The sequence below is a fragment of the Notothenia rossii genome, assembly GCF_949606895.1.
Source record: "Notothenia rossii genome assembly, chromosome: 3".
NCBI classification, from domain to species: Eukaryota; Metazoa; Chordata; class Actinopteri; order Perciformes; family Nototheniidae; genus Notothenia; species Notothenia rossii.
The window spans coordinates 22,861,869-22,880,722 of NC_136901.1; the positions used below are offsets into that span (position 1 = coordinate 22,861,869).

General features: G+C 37.6%; 3 long non-coding RNA genes across 4 annotated transcripts; all 3 read right to left on the reverse strand.

Moving 5' to 3' along the window:
• Positions 1 to 407: 407 nt before the first annotated feature.
• On the reverse strand, positions 408 to 3,081 carry LOC307031315. Of its 2 annotated transcripts, XR_013805919.1 has the most exons (4): positions 2,970 to 3,081; positions 2,264 to 2,593; positions 1,915 to 2,022; positions 408 to 434 (listed from the first exon to the last, which is right to left on the reverse strand). It is a non-coding gene; the product is annotated as an uncharacterized lncRNA (long non-coding RNA). The 2 variants fall into 2 exon arrangements; XR_013805920.1 differs by having other exon boundaries at positions 1,915 to 2,593.
• A 142-nt stretch (positions 3,082 to 3,223) lies between these two features.
• LOC307031320 lies at positions 3,224 to 7,529 on the reverse strand. Its single transcript, XR_013805925.1, has 3 exons — positions 6,568 to 7,529; positions 4,881 to 4,988; positions 3,224 to 4,773 (listed from the first exon to the last, which is right to left on the reverse strand). It is a non-coding gene; the product is annotated as an uncharacterized lncRNA (long non-coding RNA).
• A 3,909-nt stretch (positions 7,530 to 11,438) lies between these two features.
• Positions 11,439 to 13,562, reverse strand: LOC307031316. Its single transcript, XR_013805921.1, has 3 exons — positions 12,855 to 13,562; positions 12,684 to 12,756; positions 11,439 to 12,333 (listed from the first exon to the last, which is right to left on the reverse strand). It is a non-coding gene; the product is annotated as an uncharacterized lncRNA (long non-coding RNA).
• Positions 13,563 to 18,854: the final 5,292 nt, after the last annotated feature.

Below are 18,854 nucleotides of genomic sequence, written 5' to 3' on the forward strand. Positions count from 1 at the left end.
AGGGCTCCTATTTTTGGCCTACGTTACATTTAGTAGCAATTTTAAGCAATGTTTGGATTACATGTTAATAGTGTTGAACTGAAAATGGCTGAGCCGTAAGCTATTCCTTGAAGCATAATCCTTTTCGTATTTTTGATAAAGCTTCTTCTTTGTCCACTAAATACATTCAAACTTCTTGTGCTTGGAACTTAAATAAAAGAAAGTAACAAAAAGAAAAATATATTGCACACCTTGTCATTTCATAATGTTATAGATTTCATTATAGTGAGCTCTAGCTCTATTGTATTTAATATATATATAGGCCTAGACTTATAAATATTTACAGTATCTCTACTATAATTGACCAGACTTTGATCCTTTGTCTGCTTTAAATAAGTTTATAAGTTGTTAGTAGCCTTAAGGGCCTACGTAGTAGATCACCCTGGCTGTTTGTGCTGAACCCATGAGACACTCACACACACACACACACACACACACACACACACACACACACACACACACACACACACACACACACACACACACACACACACACACACACACACACACACACACACACACACACACACACACACACACACACACAGACAGACAGACAGACAGACAGACAGACAGACAGACAGACAGACAGACAGACAGACAGACAGACAGACAGACAGACAGACAGACAGACAGACAGACAGACAGACAGACAGACAGACAGACAGACAGACAGACAGGCAGACAGACAGACAGACAGACAGACAGACAGACAGACACACACACACACACAGAGACAAACACAAAAGTCATGATAAGGTATGTTGAATAAAATCTAATCCAGGTTGATCATACATTGAAGCATCACACTTAAGCTTTATTTTACCCAAGCCATGTATTGCAGTCACATTTGACTTTAACTAAATGTATTATGTCAACAGATTTCACATAACTGCATTAGGTTAGTTGAAAGCAATAAAATCAAGTTTAAATATGAATAGGTTAAACTTAATATTATTGCTTTCGACTAACCTAATACAATTATGTGGAAACTGTTGACATAATACATTTAATTAAAGTAAATGTTACATGTTCTTGGTAGCATTTTTTAGTCTTGTGTCGCTCACCTCGAAAACGCAAAAAGCAGAACACAGAAAGGTGTTTGAAAGTGCTGGAAGTTTACCATGAGAATAAATCTTGCTAACATGCATGAGCTAATAAAGTCCAGAAATTCAAATATATTCATTTTATTTGTTCATTTAATATATTTTGAAATATCAGATGCGCATTCGATTTTTCCATTTAGTTTAAAATTAATTACAAAGACTTCACCTTTGAAGTGCGGTCCAGAGTAGATTTCTTTACGTCATTAACTCATTGTTTTGCTTCCAATACGTAACTTTACCTTCGACTTGAGTTTTTCTAGCACTTTTTCATTACAGTGTGTACGGTGAAAAGATGTCAGTATCATTGTCTTTCTAGTGTCTAGAAAGACAATTATGAAGTTTAAGAATGTATTTTAAGATCCTCATCTTCAAAGCACAGATTAGCATTAGTCCCCTATTGGCCAAATTTGTATTAGATTGTTCCTCTATTCAAATGTAAGCCTTGTAGTTTCTGCTCTGTTAAGGTCTTTCAATTGGCTGCGATAGTTGTGTCTCTTAAAACAATGACATCATATTAAAACATTTAATTAAATAAATGCTGATGATTTATTTTAAATAATATGACTTTCAAAATGGTGTATCACAAAAAAATAATTATATTCTCTTCCATTCTTATTAAATGTAGGCTAAAACCTATCTGCATGGTATAGAGGTAAATGAGAAATATGCTTTTTATTTTATTTGGGTAAACCAACCTTTTATTCTGGGACAATCACTTAATAGAGTTTCCGATGCTTGAATAATATGGCAGCAATATATGTTTCTTTACCTTGTCCCCTTCGCAGACAGCAGAAACAAAAGAGTGTGATGAGGAGTAATGGAGTCACCACAGCCAGATAAATGATCACAGGACGCTCTATAAAAGGAATATCTTGTCCTATCGTGAGAAAATGTAATACACAGATATAACAGTGAAAAATAGCAGAAGTGAAGGTGTTAGGGAGTTTCTTTTAATTTGTTTTCTTTTGCAGGAAATTGGATGTGTGTGCGAGGTAAAGAGATGTTAAAAAAGTAGCACTATGAGAGAAAACAACATTGGATTGTTTATTTATGAAACAGGCTAAATGTGACTGATCTAAGGTTTGAAAGTCAATGTGAAGCCTTGTTTTGTCACCTACCTCTTGTTGTGTTGTCCTCTGTGTTGTCTACAACTGTGATGACAGTACCATTTCATTTATTTATAGTTAAAACTGGTATCTCACTTATCACGCTGCATATGTATCTCCCTGAATCCTCTCTGGTGACATTACTTAAGGTCTAGAGTGAGCAGTTAGATCCTTGAGAGTGATCCTTGAAGTTGAAAGACTCCAACTCTGTGTCATTTTTCATCCATTTAACTCTGAATCTTCCAGACTCCAGTGTCCAGCAGCAGGCGATGTTTACTGTCTCCCCCTCCGTGACAGAGAAATCAGGAGACTGGGTAACAACAAATGTACCTGATGAAACACCTGTGAAGAGATGGAATGGTACATGATGAGTTGATAACAAATACATTACCTATTGCCATATTTTAAAAGCTGGACCAGCAATTTCTTTTAGCATGGAACATGTTATGGACCATTTTTAACAAAATCTCAAGATATGCTTTATATAGACATGGTTTAAGAAGATTATAGAGATTTAAACTGTTTTAGCAAATGTCTACAACCAAAATGTGGAAACTACACAAGCAATAAGAAAATGGTGGTCTTTGTCAATTGCCATTTATTGTTACACATTCAACAGTTATTGCTGGCTTTGATAAATAAACATTTTAGGAAATCCATAGTTTTCGAGCACAAGTTAAACATGTGAAATTAAAGGTTACGTTTTGTTTCTACTCACTCCGAGATGAGAGGGCACAATGAGAGGCGAGGAGCAGACTGCAGAGAAGAAGCTTCATCTTTACACTCTGATTCACAACAGACAACAGACAACTGACACTCTGCTATCAACGTCCTTCCCACCACATCACTCACACACACACACACACACACACACACACACACACACACACCACAGTGGGCATTGCATTTTTTCTGCCGTTGCTCTGTTCCTTCCTCTTTCCGTTGCTGCTTCAGGTTCTGTGTAAGATATTCTCAGTTTTTACAATGCTGTTTAAAGATCAAAGTCAATTCCACATTAGAAATACTGAAATGTCCCACCAACAAATAAGATGATGAGGATAAAAGCAGTCAAATATCAGTGTTTTCATTAAGGAAAATATACTATAAGGGCAATGTTGTCTTTGCTTTGTGTTTCAACTATCAGGGGACACACATGGTGGCCTTACTCAATTTATTACCCTAAACCTAGTCCTACATTTATTTTAAGGTTTCTTTGTAGCAAGTTAATCGTCACATTAATTTCTAAAAAACCTTAGGATATTCTGCAGAAGTTTGGTTCAGTTCACCTGTTTATACTAAAATGGGTTGAACCATTCATCTCTGTTCAGGGGTCAGATTGAGGTGGTGGTATCTTAAAGAGTCCCTATTGTGCTTTTTGGGGTGTTCCCTTTCCTGTAGTGGGTTCTAGGTTTGTGTAAATGTAAATGGTCTGCATTTTTTCTTTTTGCCGCTGCTTTTAATTGAACTATTCATATCTTAAATTGCACTAACTTTTATTCATGTATTTTCTCTTTTAATGTTTATTTTATTATAATTAGCTTTTTAATGACCGTTTTTAAATGCCATTTTCTTAATGTCTTTCATTTTTGTAAAGCACTTTGAATTGCCTTGTGTTGAAAGGTGCTATGAACATTAACTTGCCTTGCCTTGCCTTGGCTAATATCCCTGTGTGCAGCACAGGCAGTATGAGAAAAATAAAGAGCTTTTTGAACATTAAAGCATGAAGACATGTCAGAGTAGAGGCAGAACATACAAATATGAACCTGAACATGAACAAAAGAGGGCCCCTTTAAAGTCATGAATTGCTGTCTGCTTTAGTGTTGTGTTTTTTTTCAAAAAACCACTAGGAGTCCCCACTCTTCAAATCTTTGACTGAAGGGCTCACTCCTACACTGCAATTCTCCACTGTCTTCAATATACTAAAAACGAATTGGTCTAGTTTTATTCTGATGTAAACCCTCTTTGTACTATGTGCAGAAATATGTACTCTTATCCACACTTTTGGATCTTCCATTCAATTCGTATGTACTGCTTTGTGTCACTTTTTGCTTAAGATAAAAACCTTTATAAATAAATGATCCAGACAAATCAAATAAAACATGGACTCTACCATACTTTACTACAGGTCCATATTTAAACTAAAACAGATGGTGCCCTTATGTTTCTGAACTGCATGTACGTATACACTCCTGTGCATATAAGAAAAGATTACTGTCCTGTTAATTTTTTAATAATTTTTAATGACATGCAATTAAAGAGACAGATGCAATCAAAGGAGATAAGCAGTATACAGGGCACATTTTCAAAATAAAAGCATCAAGACGAATCTCAACGTGCAGATTAACACAATGTTAGCAAACTCCTTTTATCCCAAAAACGTTAGTGAATCATTAAAGGTGACAGATGTTGATTTAGTGTAAATATCATTACTACGTATCGATTCCTTTTCCTCACGTCTCTTTACTCTTCTTCCTGGTTTTCTGCTCTTCTTTGGGCTGAAGTGAGTTCATTTCCAGGAGCAGCTGAAACACAGATGCACTGATAGATTAGACTCAATGTTCTCTAACATTGTATATGCTTCTAATGCATGATCAAAACACAATTCAATTCAAATTGAAGGTTGTTCTACCTGATGTGCGTCGCTGAGCTTTAGCCCTGAAATTGATGATGAAGGTCACGATGAGGCCGAGGAGGGGCAGGCACCTCAGGACATAAATGAACACGGGAGAACCTGACCCTACACAGAGATCACATGATTAGTCTCCACACTGAAAAAAAAAGGCTGTTGGATTCACAGGATTTTAACATGGACATCGGTTGCACATATTAAAAACATGTGTACTCAAAACTATTCCATTATGTTAAAGACACACAACTATGTTATGTCAAAGAAACATGAAATTGTTATTTTAATGTGAATATTTACTTTAACCCTTTAACTGCCAGCACCACCATTTGGTAGAACACATTTTGTGTCTTGATATCTTGTTGAAAAATAAATAAAACAGTTTAACTGATTCAGCCAGCTCTACCCTTTGGTTGACATGTTATGCACAAAACTACCTCTAGATGTCACTGTGATTCGAACAGAAAGCCCTTCAGCTAGGTGTAATTATTTTTTAAAAACTTTTTTCACTGTCTTTTATGAATATATGTGGTTGTATATATTGCTCATTTTCCATAAAAGAAACAAATGTATTTCAGTTTGTGTTTTATTTGAGTTTGATGCATTCAAATACTGTACTGTATATGATGATTATTGAAAATGCACTTTTACCATAAAAGGCCAGCTCGACCAGTTGGTAGAGACTCAAAAAAAAAAAAAACTGTGTGGTCAGTCAAACAAAAAAAAATGGTTTGTGGTTATATGTGGCCCATTTGATAAAAAAATGCAAACAAATCATTTTTTCCATAGCTTCTTGGTCCGGTAGTTAAAGGTTTAATATAGGTATATTCATTTACCCTATGTTTAACCAACATGACTTTTATATGTTCATTTTAGGCTTTTAATGTGCTCAGTATATTTAACTTGTACCTGCTAAAGCAACGTGATTTCTTTATTTAAGCTTCACTGTAAAAAGTCTGATGGACTTAAGTAATAAAAAACATGGACATCGGTTGCACACATTCAAATCATGTGTACTCAAAACTATTCCATTATGTTAGAGACACACAACTATGTTATGTCAAAGAAACAAGAAATTGTTATGTTAATGTGAATATTTCCTTTAATATTAGGTATATTCATTTACAGTACCCTAGGTTTAACCAGCATTACTTTTTTTGTTCATTTTAGGCTTTTAATATACTCAGTATATTTCATTTGTACCTGTTAAAGCCACATTAATGTTTTGTTTAAACTACATGCTATAGTTTTCTGTTTAATCTACCTGCTCAAGGGGTACATAAGATTATTTATTTCATGTGAATAGAGGCATGTCGTACATTCAACAACAGGATCCATCCTAATCTCTTATATCTAGAGCATTTATCATAACATTTTAAAACAAATAGTCAATAAAGACAAACACATTTCTTTGAACAACATTCATGTATTTTTCTCAAAAAATAAAATATTAACAACCACCACATCCATATAAGCTTTTGGTTTCTCCATCATGCAGCCCCAGGAGAATTAACAAATACATTGAAAATAAAGAAATCGAATAAATATAAAATGTTTGTGATGCATGTACATTATTGTGTTAGAGCAAGGAAGCTTAAAGGAAACTGTAGCGGCCAAAATCATATAGAAATAAAACAGATAATTAACTTAAAATAATACAGCCGCTGAGGCACTAGTTAGCGGATCTTACGTAGGGAAATGATCCAGGTCCAGACAAGATTCTCCATTTGTTCAGTTTATTCCGATAACAAAGTCGAACAGGTTTCCTATGGCCTTCCTTTTGCTGACTTGAAACACCCTGGTAAAAAAACATTTGCCTAATAGTGCTCTGGCTCCCACCTCCACCTGTCTCCAATACAATTACACCAGATGCTCTAATCACCCAGTGCCCAAAACATGCCTTCAAAATAGAAGCATAGAAACTACTTTAACTTATGAGACTAACTAAGAATACATTTACAATAAACACTATAAAACCGCAAGAAAATAAATGTTGAACTAGTAAATAATATAAAGACATACATAGCTCCAACATTACGGCCCCTAATTGTGGCCAGTGTAAACACACAATTACTTAAATATATATAAATGGAGCTACACTCTATCTTTATCCTATCCATACAACATACAAATAATCATCTGCATAGTCTTCAGGCAACAGCCTCCTGGAAAAGAAATAGAGAGAAAGAAAAATAGTCTAAAGAAACAGAAATACATTTTCATGATGCTACGCTGCTGCATCCAGGAGCAGTCGGATCTTCAAACAGGTCCCTCCATGACACTGGTCTTCATTTGGGGCTCACAGAGCTGACCAGTCATTGTCCGTCCTTTCCCTCATCCAGGGTCCAATTGTATTTGCAATAAAGAAAATATCTCCTGTTGGAAATTCTTTTCTTGGCCTTCTCCATTCGCTCCATCCTCCAAATCCTCTTCATAAGGAGGCTCCTCTGTGTCTCCATCAGTGTTCACACCATCTATCTGGAGGTCGGATTCCATTTCTTCATCCTGTGTTTCAGTCTGATGTTTATGACTTTGGTGAAGCTCTGATGTCTTGGAGCTGGTCTCCTCTTTGTGATCTATTTCCTGCTCCTCACTCTCTGTGTGCTTTTTACATGGCACTGTTGATGTTTATTCTTGTAAATCCTGATGGGTTTGATGGACATATTTTCTTGTTGTTCCGATGCAAGCTGAGAGGTAAATACAACAGGGCAGCCAGAGCTGAATTAATTGTCCTCTCCAGGTCCACCGGCCCCACTATGAATACTTGTCTCTGACTGTCAAGGTGAAACGTGTGCTTTGTTGAAGGATGTGCTTGAATCCTCATCTTCAATGTGAAGGGCTGACCGTTGCTTCTGGTGACACACACTGCACTTCAAATATCTCCAATAGTCTTTGCTTATGTGACCAGCAGAGCAAACAAAACTAGATCCATCCACCTTTATGGAATTTGTTTCCTCATTATCTATTTTCATATCGAAGCTTGAACATGTATCCTGTGAGTGATGATTGTGTTGGAGAGAAAAACAGTTGTAGTTTGGGGCAGAGGGAAACTTAATCTTCTCATATTTCGGTTTGTTACCTTTTTCAACAGATCCTTTGGATTCACACCTTGAGTGGATTTTCAGTATGTCAAATTTGGCATTGAGTGCAATCAGTTTTAGTTCAAAAGCAAGTTTTTCCTTTTCTATTCTAATCACCTCCTCTTGGATAAAGGATAAACTCTCTCTCTGCTGCCGCTGTGTTAGCTGATGAGTATGTGCTGATGCATAAAACTGTGTTTTCCCCTGTCTCTACGGAGAGATCCCGCCGTGTGTCAGCCGCACCATTTACTCAGCCAGCAAATGTGTGTAACGTGAACAGAGAAGAGAGGGAGTGTTTTTACTGTCATAAACCTGGACATGTCATCGCCAATTGCGCAGCTCTGAAACGCAAGGAACAGCGGCAGAATATATCCCCGCCTAAAGGCATTGGCCTGGCTACACGTGCACGCGCACAGGCAAGTAAATGTGACCCTGATGTTTCATTAGCTGATCCTGTGATTGTGCCTGTGCCTTCAGATGAAGCTGTGTCCGAGGAGAAGCCAGAAATTGTGGCTCCCCCTCCTCCTCGTGAGGATGTCGCGAGACTGGCGCAACACGCCGGCTCAGACAAGCCTCTAGACTTCTCGACACTCCCGGTAACCCGAGAGCGTCAGCTTGTGTATCGGATCTTAGTGTTAGTGTTGGCTCTACAACATGCTAAGATTGATGTTGGACCCAGCCTTTGGCCAATTGTGATGTGTACCTGTTACGATCCATTCATATTCTGCCCCAGCGTGTCCAAGCACAACCAGCGGCTCATGCAATGGGCTCTGATTGTGCGGGACTACAGCAGTAGACACCCGTCATTAAAGGGTTCAGAGAATGTGTTGGCCAATGCTTGTCCAGGTTGAGTTTGAGATGTTAGTGTGTCCAGGTTGAGTTTGTGATGAATGTGTGTTATTAGGAATTTCGTTAGAGTGCTTAGGTTCACAAAACCTGTGGGTTTGTGTCTTATGGGGGGGAGTGTTACGGCTGCTGCCTTCCTGATCGTCTGAGTGTTTTCAGCTGTGTGTTCTATGTAAATGAGCTGTGCGGTTGCCCTCCCGGTATTGGCTCCCATCTCCTGGTCCGCCTCCTGAAGATTGCGATTGGAGCACGCCGGGCCCGACGCACTCCAATCGCAGCGCACAGCCGGCGCACACCTGCTGGAGATGACTAGAAAGCTTGGGGACAATCCTCATTCTGGAGGCTCTGTAGGTGGACAGATGCCTCTCGCTACTTGCTCTTTGTTCTGGGGTTAAAACTTGTGTGATTAGTTAGAGTGTAGAGTAGCTTAGTTAGTGTTTAGAGTATAGTTAGGATTTGTGACTGTTGCCTGTAGTTTAGCTGTGTTTCTGTATAGATTTTGTGTTAGTTGTACCACTTTTAGAGTGAGGTTTTGTTTTGTTCTTTAAAATCATATAGAAATAAAACAGATAATTAACTTAAAATAATACAGGCACTGAGGCACTAGTTAGCAGATCTTACGCAGGGCAATGATCCAGGTCCAGACAAGATTCTCCATTTGTGCAGTTTATTCCGATAACAAAGTCGAACAGGTTTCCTATATCCCTTTTCCTATATCCCTTTTCCTTAAGCCTTTCCTATAGCTTTCCTTTTGCTGGCTTGAAACACCCTGGTAAAAAAAAAACGTTTGCCTACTAGAACTCTGGCTCGCACTTCCACCTGTCCCCAATATATACAATTACACCAGGTGCTCTAATCACCCAGTGCCGAAAACATGCCTTCAAAATAAAAGCATAGAAACTACTTTAACTTATGAGACTAACTAAGAATACATTTAAAATAAACACTATAAAACAGCAAGAAAATAAATGTCAAACTAGTAAATAATATAAAGAGATATACAGGACTGTCTCAGAAAATTAGAATATTGTGATAAAGTTCTTTATTTTCTGTAATGCAATTAAAAAAACAAAAATGTCATACATTCTGGATTCATTACAAATCAACTGAAATATTGCAAGCCTTTTATTTTAATATTGCTGATTATGGCATACAGCTTAAGAAAACTCAAATATCCTATCTCTAAATATTAGAATATCATGAAAAAGTATACTAGTAGGGTGTTCAACGAATCACTTGAATCGTCTAATTAACTCGAAACACCTGCAAGGGTTTCCTGAGCCTTGAAAAACACTCAGCTTGGTTCAGTAAACTAAATCACAAGTATGGGGAAGACTGCTGATCTGACTGCTGTCCAGAGGACCGTCATTGACACCCTCCATCAGGAGGGTAAGACACAAAAAGAAATTTCTCAAAGAGCAAGCTGTTCACAGAGTGCAGTTTCAAAGCACATCCACAAAAAGTCTGTTGGAAGGGGGAAATGTGGCAGGAAACGCTGCACAACCAAGAGAGATGACCGCAGCCTTAACAGCATTGTGAAGAAGAGTCTCTTCCAGAATTTGGGGGAGCTTCAAAGACAGTGGACTGAAGCTGGAGTCCAGGTATCAAAAGTCACTGTTCACAGACGTGTCCGGGAAATGGGCTACAATAGCCGTATTCCCATGGTCAAGCCACTTCTGAACTCAAGACAACGGAAGAGGCGTCTGACTTGGGCTAAGGAAAAGAAGCACTGGACAGTTGCACAGTGGTCCAAAGTCCTCTTTTCAGACGAAAGCAAGTTTTGTATTTCATTTGGAAGTCAAGGCGCCAGAGTCTGGAGAAAGGCTGGAGAGGAGCAAAATCCAAGTTGCTTGAAATCCAGTGTGAAGTTCCCACAGTCAGCGATGGTTTGGGGAGCCATGTCAGCTGCTGGTGTTGGTCCACTGTGTTTCATCAAGCCCAGAGTAAATGCAACTGTGTACCAAGAGATTTTAGAGCACTACATGCTTCCGTCTGCTGAAAAGCTCTATGGAGATGAGGAATTCATTTTCCAGCATGATCTGGCACCTGCCCACAGTGCCAAAACCACCAGTAACTGGTGTACTGACCATGGCATTACTGTCCTCGATTGGCCTGCAAATTCCCCTGACCTGAACCCCATAGAGAATATGTGGGGTATTGTGAAGAAGAAGCTGAAAGACACCAGACCCAACAATGCTAATGAGCTAAAGGCCGCTATTGAAGCATCCTGGGCATCCATAACACCTCAGCAATGCCACAGGCTGATTGCCTCCATGCCACGCCGCATTGATGCAGTAATCCGTGCAAAAGGATTCCCAACCAAGTACTGAGTGCATTAATGGACATTTTCAAATGTTTGATTGTGTTTTGCTGTTATAAATCTTTTTTTTTTACTTGGTCTGAGGAACTATTCTAATTTTTTGAGATAGGATTTTTGAGTTTTCTTAAGCTGTATGCCATAATCAGCTATATTAAAATAATAAAAGGCTTGCAATATTTCAGTTGATTTGTAATGAATCCAGAATGTATGACATTTTTGTTTTTTTAATTGCATTACAGAAAATAAAGAACTTTATCACAATATTCTAATTTTCTGAGACAGTCCTGTATAGCTTCAACAGAAACTATTCTCCCGACCAAAATAAAGGTTTATTGTGCCAAATTGCAAAGAAAGGCTTATTTTTGTAACTCATTCATAGTAAACAATTAACAGAAAATGTCAACGCCTAGTCGAAAAAAGGAAATGTTCTTGCAAATCCATTATTTAAATAGTAACCTGCTAATATGAAAGGGCACTTTAATGAAAAATACATGAAAGTATAATAATGGCCTGGTATCTCACCACATATGCACTAAAGAAATCAACAAATTATTACAAATAAAAACAAGAACTGACATTTTGAAGTAGCGCATTAGTACATTCTGAAACACATAACAAGTGGTACATTCTGAAAAAACATGACCCCAGGAAAAACCCACATTTCTGAAACATGCAAATCAAGCAAAAAGCATGAGCAAAGGAAGTGCAAGACAGTTGTATCGATGAAAGTCCAGTATAAATGCAGTAAAAGTGCACAATGGTCCATGGCAACAGCTCACTCAAATAGTTTGTTTTTAAACGCTTGGGCTTTCTTGGAGAGCATGTTGCCGTCTAGCTCCATTAACTAAACCCTCCAGAAAAACGCGATTCTGCGATCGCAGAATTTACCGCATAATCAAGGAATTTAGCCCGCATAATCAAGGATTTTTGCCCGCGTTTTTCTGGAGGGTCTAATTAACATTTGCTGGAGCACTTCGAACGTGCACTTCAGTTTAGGGGGGTAGTTCAGGTTCATTGCATACATTAGTCCAAACAGCATGGTAGCAGCTAATGCATGTTGTCCACATCAGTTATTACCTGTTGGCCTTCCAGGACAGTCTGTCCTCTGGTCTCATCTGTCCTCTGGTCTCATGGTGGAATTGTGTTTGACAACATAAAGTCCCACTGTAATCCCCTGAATGGACCGCAGAATGACGTCTTCATCTTCTGCCTGCAGAGTGCACAGTCACAAAAGGAACAGAGTGAGATCTAACAAATCAATACATATACTGTATATACCCATTACTAAATCCCTGTGTTTAACAAGTACATTTGGTCAAATTTCTGTACTTTTAAGCCTACTTGTTATCTGATATACTCCTGTCTGACCTGATCAAAAATGTTTTATTTCCTGTAACCGTTTTAAATTAAAAGCCCTCTAGTTTTTCAGTGTAGTCTGGCTATTAAACAAAAATGAGGGATGTTCACATACTTTAGGCTATATACTATGTGGTGTTTCAATAAATACATATTTTAAAGCCCAACAAAAAAATCAAAAGGTCAAATATTACTTCTACTGACCACAAACTCTCTCATTGAGGTACACACACAGCCCCTTGAGAAGACAATCCCGGCCTAAATCGACATCATCAACCTAAGTGAAGGGGAATAAGAAAATAAAGAATCTGTTTTGCTCAATGAAATGTGTACATTATTGACTCGATGTATAATTTCCTTAAAATGAATTGTTACTTGAGTCATGTTTGACATAATACAGTTCAGACGCTGGCCTATCTGTTCTCCTCTCTTCTCAAAAACCTTCAGAAGTTTGTCAGATAGCACATCCAGCTGAGAGAGAAATCTTGATTGGAGGGGCGGGGTTGTTATATGCTTAAACTCCGTATTTGTCAAAGATAAAAACAAAATATCACAGTCATATAAATCATGAAATAATTTCATTTTCTAATGATGTTATGATTGTAGGTGTGTGTTAAATGTACAAAATCACATACCAGGCATATCTTGCCTCAAAACGATGCAGAGAAACTAGTCCATGCATTTGTTACTTCAAGGCTAGCTTATTGTAACTCTTTATTATCAGGGTGTACCAAAAAGTCAGTTAAGTTGCTTCAGCTGATTCAAAATGTATTGACCAGAGCACGGAAAAGGGACTACATTACTCCTGTTTTGGCTCCAAAGTGAGAATAATCAAGTACGAACAACCAGGTTAGACTACATTACATTTCATTTAGTTTACGTTTTTTTCCAAAGCCACTTAAAATAAGTATTATTGTAATGTAAGACTACATATAAGAAACACCCTTATAGCCATTTCAACAAACAAAACATTATCACTTTTGTGAAGGAGGCTTTATCGTTAGTCATGTAAATCACACAAAACTTTTGAATACTCACCATTTACTACAGAGCCTTTGGAACAATGTTCAAAGTAAGGCTGAGGTCAATCTTCTCCACACCAATTACCTATAACTGAAAATATATTTGAAATTATTTCATTATTCACACACAAATAAAACAAAAATGTTCTGCCCCTTAAAGGCGAATTTACCATTTAATTATGTCCCTTTAGGTTAATATGAACCGACTTCGGCCGAGATGGGCACCTCCAGTGTAAAAAGCTACAGTAGCCTATACTAATACAATGGCCCTTTCTAATTTCATCAAATCCCCCTCCTTGACTCCTCGACTCCTCAACTCCTCGGTCCTCCGGTAGTGACCCGGAAATAAATTTCAGCGCGCCATGTTGAAGGACATCTCATTTCTCTAAATGCACTTTTAGCACCGAGGATCGAGCATCGGGGAGGCTCTCTGGAGGAGCTCTAACCGAGGATACACTGATGGGTCCTCCACGGTCCTCCACGGCTCCTTCGTAGATGCATTTCCGGGAACAGAGATGTTTCAAAGAGTCGTGACGCAGGGCCGGACTTATCTCAGCCAATCATAGCTCTGCATGCATCCCCTGGATATTATTTTATTAACTGAGTCATTCTACAGAAAAGGTGGAATCTGGGTGATACAAATCTGCTGAAATATATTCCTTCTAAAAACATCTAAAACCTGTTAAATAGCAATAACTAACTCTTAACTTGATGAATCCACAACAAGTAGAGCTTAAAGTATTTTTATTATTTTTATACATTATCCAATGCTTATTTACATAGGAACGTCACTGGTGTTACATGTTACCAGGAAGAAGAGTAACACCAGTGACGGTAACACCAGTGACAATTTGGAGAAAACACTACCATTTTAACAAAATGGCTGCAATGTGTCAGACCAAATATGGCCTCAGTCAATATCAAAATCGTTTAACTCTTCAATAAAACACATTATCCCATTCAAATGTTCACCCCTAGGGCTATGCAATGAGTAACACTAATGACAGACTTGAAAGACACACGGAACATTTGAAGATAAAATTACACCTTTAACAAACAAAGTAAGAAGTATCTGACTTCCCTTCTTTGTCCACTGCACTGTCTCAAATGATCTCTTGTTACAGGAAGCTCTTCAGAGACAGTACATTATTTAAAAAATAAAAGCGATTTGTGTAGCAGTAACACCAATGACGTAATTTTGGGTGACTGACATTTATTTGATATTATTAATAATAATTTGCGTTTTTTTTTTACCATTTCAGTGTTATAATCAATGTGTGTAATGTTATGTAAATATGAATGAGATTTATTTATTTAAAAAAAAATGTTTTAAATGAAAAATATAGGCCCCTCTTCCATGTATGATCAAAGTGACAAGGCAGTTCCTTGAACTTGGCATTTTAAATAAATTGCAATTTATGTATAAAACAATTTTTTTCATTTTTTTATTTAGTACCATTGCAAAGACAATCTCTATTTATTCAACATATAAAATGAATGTGAGTATTAGGTCAACGTCATGTATTTTGGTGTCTGCAAAAGTAAGTGACAGTACTTCCACCTTTTCTGTAGAATGACCCGGGTATACTACGAAGCAGGATTTTCGTTTAGCAAGATAACTTCTGGGATTTCCGGTACTACGAAGCTGGTTCACTTTTAACTAGAACTGATTTTACTTCCCCTTTCTCTTTTTTGTATTTATGAATCTTTGTAGGGTTGTCTTGTCAATATTTCTATCCCTTCCAGCTTTTCTTAAGGACTTCTTTCCTTGCATGACCTCAGCGGCTGCACTCTTTATCTCTGCGAGAGGTGTTTGGCCCCAGGTTGTCTTTCTTGTGTAGTTTCTTGGCATGATGGCTTTTCTACAATGTTGATGACATTAAAAATAAAACATATGTAATGTAATATTACACTAAATATGTTTAAGACTAAACTTAACGTGTGTCTCACTTAACCCCACAGCCACCATTTTAGAAAAAACAACATCTCTAGCAATTCAGGCTAATCTTCAACTAGCATCAATCACATGGTTTTATATGTTGGAAGTTCATCAACATGTATGATACAAGTTTTTCAACCTGAATCAATTTGCTTTGACACAATAGTTGATTAAGTTCATGGCAAGAACATTTACTTTACATGCAAACATTTTTGTGAAAAAAACATACTTACCACAGCACCAGCACTAACTTCACCTTCCTGGCAAGGGGGGAATGGGAGGGGCTTGAAAACATAATGGTCACATGACCACAATTGTGTTCCGTTGCCTAGATACAGGGGGTGTCTCACATTACCCGACATCTCACAATACCCCGCTCTCCCCAAAAGTATCAGCATCAAAATATAGTTGAAGTACCAAAAGTAAAAGTAGTCATTGTGCAGATTGGTCCATTTCGGAAAATAATATATAAGATATGTTTTATAAAGATTGATCATTAAAGTGTTATTAAAGCTGGTAAAGGTGCAGCTAGTTTTAATTACCTATACTGCAGGGTAGCTTGTGAATTTACTCCAGGTGGAATTAAAGTCTGATTTAAGACTTGCTTATAATTCACATCATTCATCCAAGTCTGGAAAGTAACTAAAGGTATTAAATACATGTAGTGGAGTTAAATTACATGATTTACCTTAAAGGTAGGTAGTCTATAGGTAAGAATGGAGAAACCAGCTAGAGTGTGCTATAATTTTAAAGTACACAACCGAAAAAAATCTGCCCCTTCCTTCAGACTTCCTCACAGAGCCCCTCTTCCAACACACATGAACGCGGACATGACCAATGAGGGCACGAGATGGAAGGCTGACAGGCAGGTAGGCCGGTAGGCCATCCAATTATTTCCCCTGGCCCGGGCAGATAATTGGACGTGCTTTTTACATCACCACGGCTTCCACAGATGAAATATGTGTACATATTTGTTGTCAAAGCATTTAATTTATTCATTGCTATCGGGATGTTAAGAGCATTCCATGGTATATACAAAAAGTGTTTCTGAAGTGAATTACCTACCCCACCTTTAAGATGAACCTCTGATCTGTTTTGGGTCTGCCACTAGAGGGCAGCAGAGGGCTTCTGTTACTCAACAGTCCCAGCTGGAGGAAGTGTGTCACTCGGCCAGAGCTCCCTGCTAATAGAGGGTTGACCTGACTGATTAGAATGCAGGTCGACTCCGATCCTTTATCCTTTTCAGATGCTTAACTGAAGTAAAGCATACTGTGAAAATACTCCATTAAGAGTAAAAGTACTGCAAATATTATACAAAAGTAAGAAAAGGGAAATGTAACACTGCACTTGTTTTGCACTTCTGGTAAGATGCTTACTGCATTTTGTTGTGTTTGTACTTGAACTCTGTGCATTGACAATACATTTCAATCTAAAACATCTAATCTATTCCACTTCAATAATAAGAATAAAACCCTTTATTTATCCCCAAGGGGCAATTCACGTTGTTTACATTACATTACATTACATTTTATTTGGTTGACGCTTTTATCCGAAGAAACTTACAATAAGTGCAAAAACCATAGAGATTCAAACTCCAAACAAAATGGAAAGTACAGATATATTTCACTTCAAGCAAGCATTACCATGTAAATGCTGGTGAATTTAATACAAGGCCAAGGCTAACTCTTTAAAGGGCTTTCCCCCCCTGATGTCAATGGGGAGCTCATTCAACCATCTAGGAGCCAGGTTAGAAAAAACCGACGTGTTTTTGAAGGGTGCCTGTTCGATGAATGAACTTATTTTTGCTTCATTTTTTAGTCTATCAAATCCAAAGTAAATGGCCCTAAAGAATTATACCTATTCCCTCTGAGTTGTGGAGTAGAAATGAAAAGTCACATGAGCAGAAAATACTCAAGCAAATTGAAAACCTCTAGTCTACACCTCTTGACTTCCTTTCTGCACTGCAGTTATTCAGTGTGTGTTCACTGTATGGTTTGGATTGGCCATCAAAAAGGACAGGAACACATTAATTTCGGAAACCTTGGTGCTAAGCTATACCTCCATTAAGATATACATGTCAGAACAGGCTGCACAAATACATTGACTCACTCCTTTTCCAACTCCCCCCTCTGTGAAGCTTTTTATTCAGCTGTGAGTAGATTTATGTGCTTTTCTGTCCATTTACTTCAACAGAAGAGGCAGATTCCACGTATGTATACAAATTCTCTGCCAATAAAGTTAACTTCTGGTTCTAATATTTATAATTAAGTTCAGCACTTGTGTAATTGTGCTTTTTACTACTACTTCCATCACCAGAAAGGAACTATAAAAATGCGATTTTAATGTACAAAGTGCATTACTTTCCAACTGCTTTACAATAGTCATGCATACACAAAACGCAGGCCAAATATCCACTTTTGTGTATTTCCCAATGCCCCCACTTTGACTTTGAATAACACCTATGGAAATAGATGTGTGAGACCGCTGTGTCGGCAAGAAGCTGTGTGTTGACGTACTTTGTGTGAGCGGCTCATCACTGTTGCATCTGATACAAAGCCACTGCTCTGACCACACGCCTGAGATTTCTGCAAACTGTGTGCTGAAACAATGTCCTTTAAAGCGTAGGATGGAGCAATCACACCACGGCTAGTAGGCTAACTAACACAAATCGAACCTACTGTGTGCATGCCCTACTTAGACAGGAAATCTAGTGATTGTTCAAACATGACAGGCTATTTGATCCCCTGCTACAGTGCTTAAAAATGTTTTATATCGCACACCATGAAATATCGGTACCAGTGTTTTGAATGATTTATTGATGTCTTTCATCTTCTATATTAGATACTTTGGTTGTATTTTATTTGTCTCAGAAGTGCCCTGATCATCCTGATTACACATATTTTTTAAATTCATGTGTGTGCATGTTTATCAATTATTTTGTCGTAAAAATCCACGAGGGAATGCCCAAAAGTTCTGAAGAACGAAAGCAGCAACATTTGTATTTTTGTTGTATCTATCATTGTTTTCTTAAAGGTCCCCTATTATACTCTATTTCAAAAACATATTACAGGTTTTTCTAAGATTTTCAAGATTTGAGGCTTTATTTTCATATGCACAGTAGCTACATTGTAGATATGGCAATGAAAAACTGAAGTCCAAGGCTCCTCCAACAATGCAACATAATATATATATAGAACATACAACAAATAAAACCAATACAATAGTTCAAGAAATAAAAGAATGTAAATAAAATAGAGCAAGAGAATGTTGTAAGATGTGCAAGTAAATACAAATAAAATAGTAATAGTGCAAGAAGAGTCTAAATACACATAAATGGAATATGATGTATAGATAAATAAATAGCAAGATGCAAACAGGTGAATGTTGTGGATGTTCTTTACAGAGCTCAGGTGT